We start from the raw sequence: 11,755 nt of genomic DNA, 5'->3' as shown, positions 1-11,755 counted from the left end.
CATCTAGAGCTTTTTTATTTTATTTTTTTTGCAAAAAGCAAAAAAACAGAAAAGCAAAACAAAACAATAAAAAGCCCAACACCTCTACAATAGATAATAAATGCTGTTTTAAAAAAATGTTCAACCTTCTAGCTATCAGCTATCAAAAGTGCAAATTAGAATTTCGTAAAGAGTCCATCTCACCAGGGTCATAATAGCTATCATCAAGTAATCAGATGAGAACAAATGCTGGGCAGGATGTGGGGTAAGAACTCAAAGCATAAGCTTGTGAAGCTTACATGGAGATCTGTACAGAGGTCCCTCAAACAAACTGAAAGTAGAATTTTATATGACCGAGCTAGATCAGTCCTGGGAATCTACTCAGAGCCATATGACAGAGGTACATACACACCCATGTTTGCAGCTGCACTGCTCACAGTGACTAGGAAACAGAGTCTGCCTGGATGGCCATCAACAGACAAATGAGGAAAGAAAATGCAGTGCAGCCTTTGAGAAATGGATACATGACATTTGTGGGAAAATGGATGAAATTGGAAATCATCACGTTAAATAAACCAGAATCAGAAAAACAAATGCAGCATGTTCTCTCTTATATGGGAAATCTGGGTTTAAGAAAGAGACAGAGACAGAGTATGCTGTGTGTGTGTGTGTGTGTGTGTGTGTGTGTGTGTGTGTGGTGTGTGTGTGATGTGTGTGTGTGTATAAATCTGTGAGTATGTGTGGTGTCTGTGGTGTCTGTGTGTGTGCGTGTGTGTATAGAGACTGTGTGTGTGTTTGTGTATGTGTAGTATGTGTGTGTGTGTATGTGTAGTATGTCTGTGTGTCATGTGTGGTATGTGTGTTTGTGCAATGTGTGGTGTGAGTGTATGTATGTATATGTCTGAATGTGAGGATGTAGGAATATCTAGGTGTGTATGTATGTATGTGTGGTATGTGTTTGTAGTATGTATGTAGTATGTGCATATGTATGTGTGGTTTGTATGTTTGTGTCTCTGTGGTTCGTGTATGGTATGTGGAGTATATGGATAGGTAGTATGTATATGTATTATTTGAATGTGTGTGTGTGGTATGTATGTGTCTGTGTGAGGAGCTTGGGGGATATCTATGTGTGTGGTTCGTGCATGTGTGTGTTATATTGTGTGTGTGTTTGTGACTTTGGAGAGTTGTGGTGTATGTGTGTGAACAGGTGCCTGCATGTGTATGTGAATCTGCATGTGCCTGTGTGTGTGTGTGTGTGTGTGTGTACCACAAAGCTAGAAAGGAATTCATGATGGAAGAAGGATGACATCTTGAAGAGAGGTGGGAAACTCTGTGGGGAAAAGAATACATGAAATAGAAAAGGAGAATACAACTGAATACATGTAATATGGAAGCAGAATACAACAGAATACATGTAGTAGTAAATCAGAATACATGTTGTAGGAAAGAAAAATTACCTGAAGGAAGAGGGTGAGTCAGCTGGAGATGGAAGGTGGAACATGGAAGGGCAGTAAGGTAGGAGATGCAATACATTAGCATACATTTGGAGTTTGTTTTCACTGTTTTTCTTTAAAAAAAAAATTTCTCTGTGTGTTTGTGCTTACATGTTACATGGAAACCGAGGAGGCTGAAAGAGAGGCTCTCAGGCTCAAGGCTTGTCTAGGTCATGACATGACCCTGTATCCAAAGTGAAACAGAAAACTCTCTCCTTCCACAGGTGTGAGTGTGTGTGTTTGAAACCCTACTGCACTGAGGTGAGGGAGAGACACACATCACTCAATTTCTAATGCAAAACCCACAGATGATCCCAGTAATGGCCACAGGGATGGCACACAGAGGCAGGACTCACCATAGCCCACAGATGATCCCAGTAACAGCCACAGGGATGGCACACAGAGGCAGGACTCACCACAGCTCCCCTTGGATGATTTTTTATAGTTTTTATAGTTAATAAACTATAACCATGTTATGAGATTAGATACAAACCATTTAATAGTAATAGTGCATGGAATTACCTACCACCTGTACTAAAATGAAAATTTAAAATGAACATGCAAGTTAATGGCAAAGTGCCAATGAAATATCAAGTAAAAATAAGTTTTCTGATATAAGTAAGCCATGATCAACTTTTTAAAACCCTCATTATACTGTTCTATGTCATTCAACTATTTTCATTTTTTATAACAATTTTTAACAACATACTAGGGTTTTTTTTTTTACCAAAAATGGCATCAGAAGTATTCGTTTTATTAATAAGTGTAACTACAATGTGTTCTCTTCTGAATGTTAAAGGTACTGCACAACTGTGGAAGTCTTCTTTAGTATGTGTGAACAAACATAAAGATGGTAAAATTAGTTTCCCTCTATAATTTTGGATAATAGCAATAGTAATGATGAAGACGATGGTGATAAAATGCAGAGACTCAGGCTAGGATTGTGCAGAATTAGTGATTTGACTTCATAGGCATAGCATGAGCTGTCAGGCTGAAGAGTCTTTTAAAAAATTGCTTCAGTGTTATTCCTTTATTAAAGTTAGCTGTTCTTTTTCATTAAGTGAATTTTTCAAACAATGCAGTAGGTCAAATTCTTTTCTTACCCTCATCCTTCTTCAGATCGTGCCCCCCTTCCTAGTCACACCGTCAGATTCTTCCTCTCCCTCTCTCTCTAAAAGTGAAAACAAAAACAAAGCTTAATCATATAAATCAAAACAGAACCAACTAACAAAACCCACTAAGATGAAAATACTCAATGAAGCCAATATTCTTTGGAGTGTTTCTCAAATATTTGTATTATACTATTTGAGAACTCTGTTTAGGTCTATAGGCCATTTTTAATTGGGTTATTTTCTTTCTTGATGTTCAATATTTTAGTTCTTTATATATTCTAGATACTGACCTTCTGTCAGATATGTAATTGTTAAAGAAACTATTTTCCCATTCTGTAGGCTGCTGCTCTTCTCAAAGGACGGTGTCCTTTGCTGTACAGATGAAAATAACACCAAAACCATGGAGTAAATTTTCTGTTAGTCAACTACTCTTGCACATAGGGTCTATTCTAGAGTGTGGTTGATATACCCAGTCTCATTAAATGAGAGAGACTGCTTTTCCCTTTCCATGGAAGTACCAATGACAAATAGTTTCTTTGTATAGGGTGGGACATTCTGTCCACTTTCCCTTCTCTATGCCTGAATTTTGTCTGATTTAACTTATACAGGTCTTATTCAAGCTGTCATATCACCCTTCAAGTTAGAATAAAAAATGTTTCCCTCAAAATACAATTAGAGCACAACTATACCAATTTGTAACAGTAAAGTACAAGATAGACCTAATACCCAGCCCAATATATTATCAATAAAAAGATCATTGTCATCTCTCTTAACTTAAAAGACTATAGTTCTGTACCTGGCTTATGTCTTGACTTTAGAATGAATGCATCTGAAAACCATCCTCTCAAATCTGTTCTCACAAAGTAAATAGCCTGGGTTGGCTAAGAGACTATAAGTTTTCAACACTTTCAGAAATCCAGAATGAGTGGATTAACTGAAGATATGGGAAGCACAATGTATAGCTTCTAAAACTTGCCAATTATATAGACTGTTGATTACCTGAACAGTCCCTTATACTTCAAAACGTTGGAGCATCTGATCTTCAGCCTTCTGGCCCAGGATCATCTGACAAACCTAGGAATGCAGAATTTCTAAGGGCTGATTTCCCTGTCTAGGCAGAGATTATCAGTCGACTATTTCACATAGGGTGTCCTATTTCTGGACAGTATTTTGTCTGTAGATGAAAAGAGGTCATTTTTGCCTAGTGGCTATCTCACCACTACTGAGAAAGTGGGAAAGCGCCTCAAACTCATTGGCACAGGGGAAATTTTCCAAAACATGGGTATGTGGGTTTTCTGTTGTTTTTGTTGTTATTGAAGACCACCCTTAGTCTGTGGTGATCTGATAGGATGCATGGGATTATTTCAATCTTCTTGTATCTGTTGAGGCTTGTTTTGTGACCAATTATATGGTCAATTTTTGAGAAGGTAACATGAGGTGCTAAGAAGAATGTATATTCTTTTGTTTTAGGGTAAAATATTCTATAAATATTTGTTAAATGCATTTGGTTCATAACCTCTATTAGTTTCACTGTGTCTCTGTTTAGTTTATGTTTCAATGACCTCTCCATTAGTGAGAGTGGGGTGTTGCAGTATCTCACTCTTATTGTGTGGGATTCAATGTATGTTTTGAGCTTTAGTAAAGTTTCTTTTATGAATGTGAGTACCCTTGCATTTAGGGCATAGATGTTCATAAGTGAGACTTTCTTTTGGTGGATTTTTCCTTTGATGAATATTAAGTGTCTTTTCTCATCTCGCTTGATAACTTTTGGTTGATAGTCTATTTTACTGGACATTAGGATGGCAACTCCAGCTTGTTTCCTGGGACCATTTGCTAGGAAGACTTTTTCTAGCTTTTTACTCTGAGGTAGTGTCTCTCTTTGTTATTGAGGTGTTTTTCTTGTATGCAGCAAAATGCTGGATCCTGCTTGTGTATCCTTTTTATTGGGGAATTGATAAATTGATATTGAGAGATATTAAAGACAGATGATGGTTAGTTCCTGTTATGTTTGTTGTTGTAGGTAACATTATGTGCATATGATTCTCTCCTATTGACTTTGTTGTGAGATGATTAATATCTTAGTTTTTCTTTTTTTAATGTATTCTTATTGGATATTTTATTTATTTATAATACACATGTCATCCCTTTTCCCCATTTCCCTTCCCTAGAACCCCCATCCCATCCTCCCTCCTCCTTTTTGCTTTTATACCATTTTAATTACATGCAGTTATTAAGGTCAGTTCTAGGTTGAGGAACTAGCAATACAATAGATGCAAATAGTCAAGGAACAAGCAAGACAATAAACACAAATAGTCAAAGAACAAGCAAGGCATCAAACCCAATTACTTGAACACTCCCATGATCATTGTTTCCAAGGACTTATCAGGATGACCACAATATCTTCAGTCCACTTCCCTGTCCTAGCCCAAAGTCATTTTCATGTCTGAAGCCTACTTCCTTGTTCTAGCCTAAAATTTAGATTCCTGTCTAAAATTACTTAGGAATCTAAATCTTAGGCTAGAACAAAGAAGTAATTTCAGGCAGGAATCTAAATATTGGGCTAGAACAATATCTTAGTTTTTCTTTGGTGTAAATACCTTCCTTCTGTTGGAGTTTTCCTTCTAGAGTTCACTATAGGGATGGGTTGTTAGATAGATATTGTTTAAATTTGGTTTTGACCTGGAATATTTTGGTTTCTCCATCTATGTTGATTGAGAGTTTTGCTGGGTATAGTAGTCTAGGCTGACATTTGTTTTCTCTTAGGGTCTGCTTGACCTCTGTCCAGGCTCTTCTGGCTTTTAGGGCCTCTATTGAGAAGTCTGGTGTAATTCTAATAGATCTGCCTTTATATGTTACTTGGCCTTTTTTTCTTGCAGCTTTTAAAATTCTTTCTTTGTTCTGTACATTTAGTGTTTTGATTATTATGTGACAAGAGGATTTTCTTTTCTGGTCCAATCTATTTGGTGTTCTATAAGCTTCTTATACATTTATGGTCATCTCTTTATTTAGGGTGGGGAAGTTTTTTTCTTTGATTTTGTTGAGGACTTTTTAGGGTCCTTTGAGATGGCAATCTTCATTCTCCTCTATCCTTATTGTTCTTAGATTTGGTCTTTTCATTGTGTCCTGGATTTCCTGGATGTTTTGGGTTAGGAGTATTTATGTTCTGAATTTTCTTTGACAGTTGTATCAATATCTTCTAAGGTATCTTCTACACCTGAGATTATCTCTTCTATCTCTTGTATTCTGTTGGTGATACTTACATCTGTGATTCCTGTCCTCTTTCCTAGGTTTTCCATTTCAAGGGTTTGCCTCCTTGTGTGATTATTTTATTGTTTCTACTTCCACTTTTAGGTCTTTGACAGCTTTGTTGAATTCCTTCACCTGTTTGATTGCATTTTCCCATATTTCTCTTAGGGATTTATTGGCTTCCTCTTTAAGGGCTTCTACCTGTTTAGCTATGTTTTCCTTTATTTCTTTCAGTGAGTTATTTATATCCTCCTTAAAAGACTCTATCATCATCATGAGATAGGACTTTAGGTCAGCTTTTTGATTTTCAGATGTGTTGGTATATCCAGGGCTTGTTGTGGTGGGAGAACCAAGTTCTGATGATGCCAAAGTATATTGGCTTCTGTTGCTTATGGTCTTGCACTTGCTTCTTGCCATTTGGTTATCTCTGGTGTGAGCTGGTCTGAGTGTCTCTGTATGGTGTCCTCCTCTTCGGTCCCTCGATTGCTGCACGTGTCCTGGTAGGCCTGTGGCCCTGGCTGTAGTAGACCTCCTATGAGCCCTATCGGCTCTACTGCCAGACTACTGGACTTGGAGGATCAGCAGTAGTGGACACTCATCGGACCAGATTGAAAACATGGTGCCTGTGAAGGATCGGATCATTAAGGTCTCCTTCAATGCTGATGTTCATCCCCGTCTCCAGTGGAACTTCAGATCTCAGCAAACAGAGATATATGTGGTACCAGGAGAGACTGCACTGGCGTTTTATAAAGCTAAGAATCCTACTGACAAACCAGTAATTGGAATTTCTACATATAATGTTGTACCATTTGAAGCTGGGCAATATTTCAATAAAATACAGTGCTTCTGTTTTGAAGAACAAAGGCTTAATCCACAAGAAGTAGATATGCCAGTGTTTTTCTACATTGATCCTGAATTTGCAGAAGATCCAAAAATGGTGAACACCGATCTCATCACTCTTCCTTACACTTTTTTCGAAGGGAAGGAAGGGCACAAGTTGCCAGTTCCAGGCTATAATTGAAGTAGCTCTTAAGACCTGCTTCAGATTGGTGATTTTTGGAAAATCATATATTGTGTTTTCTCAGAAGAGAAATATTCTACAGTAATATATTTTGAAACCTTATATTTTAAATGGTTTTACCTTTCTTTCTTTGCAACATCATTAATCCCATTTACGACTGAGAGAACAAGTTCAAAACTCAGTCTGTGGTGAAAAGATGCTGCTCTCCTATGAAGGTGCTTAAGGACAGGAAACAATACTGCTCTGTTTTAAGTAATAGAATATGAATGTTGTTCATATTCTAAGCTTGAAGAACATATGACTGCCCAGGGTATCATGAATGTGACTATTAAAAACTGCATCATGGGCCAGGGAGGTGAATCAGTGGGTTAAAGCGTTTGCCACAAAGGCCTGACAACTTGAGTTCTGGGTTCCAGAACCAGCCTTAGAAGAGTGAGTGTAGGAGCTCACATCTGTAATCCCAGCGTTCTTACAGTGAGATGGATGGTTGAGCCAGGAGAAGCAGATTCCTGTATATGCATGCTCTGGCTGTCCACACACAGATATAAACTGCTTTAATAGTTCAGTTCAATTCCTCCTGAAGTATTAGCCCTTCATACCTATAATAATGTATCTGAAAACTTCGAAAAAGAAACTATACACAAGTGTTTTAGTTCATAGGCATGCTGTTTGGTGTTTTCCTTCAGTATAAACTGACACCATTTAAAATTTTAAAAATGTATTTATCTTCTTAATATGTGGGGAAGACGCATGGTACCCATGCTGCAGCAGACAATGTAGTAGTCAGTGGGCAAGCTGTGGGAGACAGCTTTCTACTGTGAGGGTCTTAGGAATTAGAGATGTCAGCAAATGCCTTCACCTGCTGAACTCTTTTGGCTGAACCAAAAGAAAACTCTGTGGAAGAGAAGTCACTTGCTCCCAAGTTTGCATTCTTAGTTCAAGCATGGCTTATTCTGTTAATCTCGAGGGCTGTTTTATTCAGAGTACTGACTAGATAATCACCTGGAAATGATGGTATCATGATCTAACAGAAGAATTAGATCTCTACTCTAAGCTAGCATTTACCATCATTATTCAGAATTCATTAACGTTATCATGTAAGGGTGAAATTGTGACGACCTACTGACATAAAAGCTCATGAAACTAGAAGACAAAACAAAAGCAACACAACTCTGACAAAGTAATAGTAATTTAATTTTATGTAAATAATGCATTGTCCTGTTTTCCAGTTATATTTGTTTCAAATCAGAATGTAAATTATAATAAAAGGCAAGAATGTTTAACATTATAAAGAACTAACTAACTACACCTAAAGGCCACCTGATGTAGTAGCCTGCTTAGGCACTTGAAATATCATTAAACAAGTCATCAAGTTTTTCAAGCAATTCTAAACAAAAATGTTATTTGTAAACACATACAAACTGAATTCTACATTCAGATTCAGTTAAATAAAGGCACTCATTTCTTCCTTTCCCCACCTGTTTACAATGCTTTATAATAGGATGATCAATCTTAAAGTACCCCTATCATAGATCTGTCATGATTTGTACTGGTAGCAATGCCTGCACAACATAAGAGTCCACAGTTTAACCAGTTGGCCTAGTACTAGGCAGTTTTCCTTACAGCCAGATTTTCCTGAAATCTCAAGCCATTGTCAGGAACAGCAGTGTTGTCCAGGAAGTGTTAACTCTTCTCTTGAAGCTTCCAGCAGAGAAAAGGTCCACTGAGGCTTTCCCTGTTGACAAGTCTTGTCTTCAGGCCTCAGTTGATCAGGGACTACTTTAGAGAGCTGGCCCTTTGTGATGCTCAGTTCATGTATCTAAAATAAAGAGAAGACATTGGCCCATCGGCCCTTCCTGAATGACTGGAAGACCACAGTTAAGCAGCAGAAAGGCTGGAATGTACTTCCCCCATGGTTACAGATGAGAAGGGAATAAAAAGAACAGGTCAGTGGTGACCAGGTGTCCAGTAGTGTGGGAACAGGATAACGGGTGCAGGAGCACTAATGATGGACTCTGTTGGTCCAGGTATGTAAGCCCACTAGAGCCATTAGAGCTGCATTAAAATGATAAGGAATTTCTACTGATCATCTGGATTTGTTAGCATTAATACTTATATACTCAAAACCAACTTCTGAATTTCCATGCCTCATTTCTAGATAAGAGAACAGAGATTATATTTCATTATTGGTCACTGGTCATCACTAAGTAATTCAGAGGAACTTGGTATTATACTAAAGCAAGTGTCAGACTTAGGTGGTCTTTAGAGAATTTCATACAAAATGTGATAATTCCACTGCAATTATAGGAAAGTTAAGTTGCATAAGTTGGTGTCATTTACCTCAGCAGTCACTATGACTTTGAGTTCCTTTCTGGTGGTTAGCATCAATTTCTTCATAAACAGCTCTAAAAGAAAAGCCACCAAGGCAGAAGAACTACACATCAGCTTCAAAGTACCGTTATTACCACCACTGGAACTAAAAATACAGGCTTTTGGGGGGAGGTCAGGCATCATAAGTGAATTAAAACAGAGATAGTTAACCTTGAACTTATTCTAACATAAAGTATCTAATATTAGTGTCTTTCTTATGTCTTTTCAAACCCAAGTTATCTTTACTTTTGATTTAAAGGAAAACTATGATTCAAATTTGGGCAGTTTGGTCTTTTTTTTTTTACTTCAAAGATAAAGCTCTGGGTTTTAAAATATTTAAAAAATTTTAAGTCTGCCTTATTTAACATTGTATTATAATCTAAATAGGAGAAACCTGTAGCTTGTATTGGTCATCTTTGTACCTTTAATAAATTATAATTTTTAATGAATAAACAAAAACAACATATTATATGTATGTTTCAACTCTTGTATAGGTATTATGCAACTCATCTGAAAATATAAGGTTAAGTTCAGTTCTTTTAATGGCTATTATTAAAAACTATTTAGAATAATTAAGTTATACAAGTTAACATTCAGTCAACCAAACTCATGGTCATGTTAGATAATAGTCTTAAATAATCACAGAAATACATATCCTGCATTGTACAGATAATAGGTAGCAGAGTCACGAAATGTTTGCTTGTTCAGATATGCTATGAATAGATAGATGGTCCTCAAAAAACTCAAAAACTCACAGAATATGACGTTTAAAGATTTTTTTATTAATTTATAGCGTTTTTTTGACATTGAGACATGTCAGCTCCTGGCAGCATCTCATTCAACTTGGAAGAAGATGATGAGCATCAAAGGACCTCAATTTGGAGAGAGCTTCATTTGTGGCAAGCTAGTCACTGGACAAAGAAAATGCCTTAACTTCATCTGCAGGCATAATGCTGTCCAGAAAGGACAAATGGACGAATGGAGAAGCTCTGCCAAGACAGAGTAAGTAAGTACTTTATAATGCCTGCTTCACAAAAAGCTGTCAGATATTCTGGGTAAAGAGGCTAAAGATAGATGCTCCAATATAATACAAAATATTGGGGACTGTCTAGGTGATCAGCTGTCTCTATCATTTGTATAATTTTTGAAAGCTGTGTTTCTTTGCTTCCTGCATAGTCAGGTAATAGTTATTCCTTCCCAGGTATCTAATGGGGTTTAAAACTAAATCATCAAAGTCTTACTATAAGCTTAAGCTGTTTAGGATTTAAGAAGATATTCTAGGTCTAAGAAGATGTTTTTAGGATGATAATGCAAATTAGGATAGAAGTAGAATTAAGTACAAAACCTTAAATGCTCCAAAATAGGATAGGTAATAGAATATTTTCTAAAATTGTCAAATACTATGGCCTGGGCATTGTAAATGTATTTCATACCTTATAGTTTTTATAATTGCTATAATTGTATTGAATTTATTTTTGAAAGGAAAAGACTTTTATTGGACTAAAAATGGGAATTGTGGAGAGAATATCTTATTGTGTGGATGTAACACTTGTCAATTAAAAAGCCTATGGCCTATAGCTTAGGCAGGAAATAGAATGTGGGACATCTGGGAGAAGAAAGAATTCTGGGATAGAGCCAGATGGAGAAGATCTATCTGGGAAGATATGAAGAGATGGCCACATGGTGCCTGAGCACAGGTAACCAGTCATGTGGCAAGATGTAAATTAAAATAAATGGGTTATCTGAAGTTATTATTCTAGTCAAAGAAAAACTTGGCTATAAGGCCAAAGTATTTGTAAATATATTTTGACTCTGAATCTTATTTCTGGGAGCATAGGACTGGGAGGAAGAACTGCACTTTTAGCTTCAACAAATTCAATACTAGTCTAGTCCTGACGTGGGGTTCTGTGAAATATTAAAAAACAGACATACTTTTCTATAGCCATATTGGGGATTCTCACAGAGCCATAGAACCACCCAGTGGTCCTCATTATCTCATATCAGCAAGTTACCAGAATTCTCCAAGGAAAGCAGACATGGAAGTGGAGAAACAAAAGGCAATAGCTTAGTGAATGGAAATGAGAACACAACCATTCCTAGGTTTGACTGAGGAGACGATTTTTACTGTAGATATGCAGGAGAGCACAGTCAGAAGCATTTGGAAGAGTCCAGACTGAACATTGCCAATAGAATAGACTGAGCCACAAGAGGAAGGAAGCTCAAGAGAGGAAAAAAAAGAGAGGTGGGAGTCAAAAGGACCAAGAGACAAAGAGCAGAAGACACAGAGACCAAAAGAGATGTGTGTGTGTGTGTGTGTGTGTGTGTGTGTGAGAGAGAGAGAGAGAGAGAGAGAGAGAGAGAGAGAGAATGATAATGAGAATCAAGAGAGCATGTGGACAAAACGAATGAGGTTATATAGGAATCAGAAGCTAATGAAAGGGAAGGGGAGGGGAGGAGAGGGAAGGAAAAGGAAGGGGAGAGAAGAGAAGGGAAGGGGAGGGATAGGAAGAGGGGGAGAGGGGAGGGGAGAGGAG

The 11,755-nt window shown here is 37.3% G+C and overlaps 1 pseudogene; it reads left to right on the top strand.

The window, feature by feature from the left end:
• The first annotated feature begins 1,464 nt into the window (after window positions 1-1,464).
• Window positions 1,465-6,851, top strand: LOC114617750 (annotated as a pseudogene).
• The last annotated feature ends 4,904 nt before the right edge of the window (window positions 6,852-11,755 follow it).

This window comes from Grammomys surdaster, unplaced genomic scaffold (genome assembly GCF_004785775.1).
Source record: "Grammomys surdaster isolate TR1022 unplaced genomic scaffold, NIH_TR_1.0 138, whole genome shotgun sequence".
NCBI classification, from domain to species: Eukaryota; Metazoa; Chordata; class Mammalia; order Rodentia; family Muridae; genus Grammomys; species Grammomys surdaster.
This window is presented reverse-complemented; position numbering and strand designations above follow the sequence as displayed.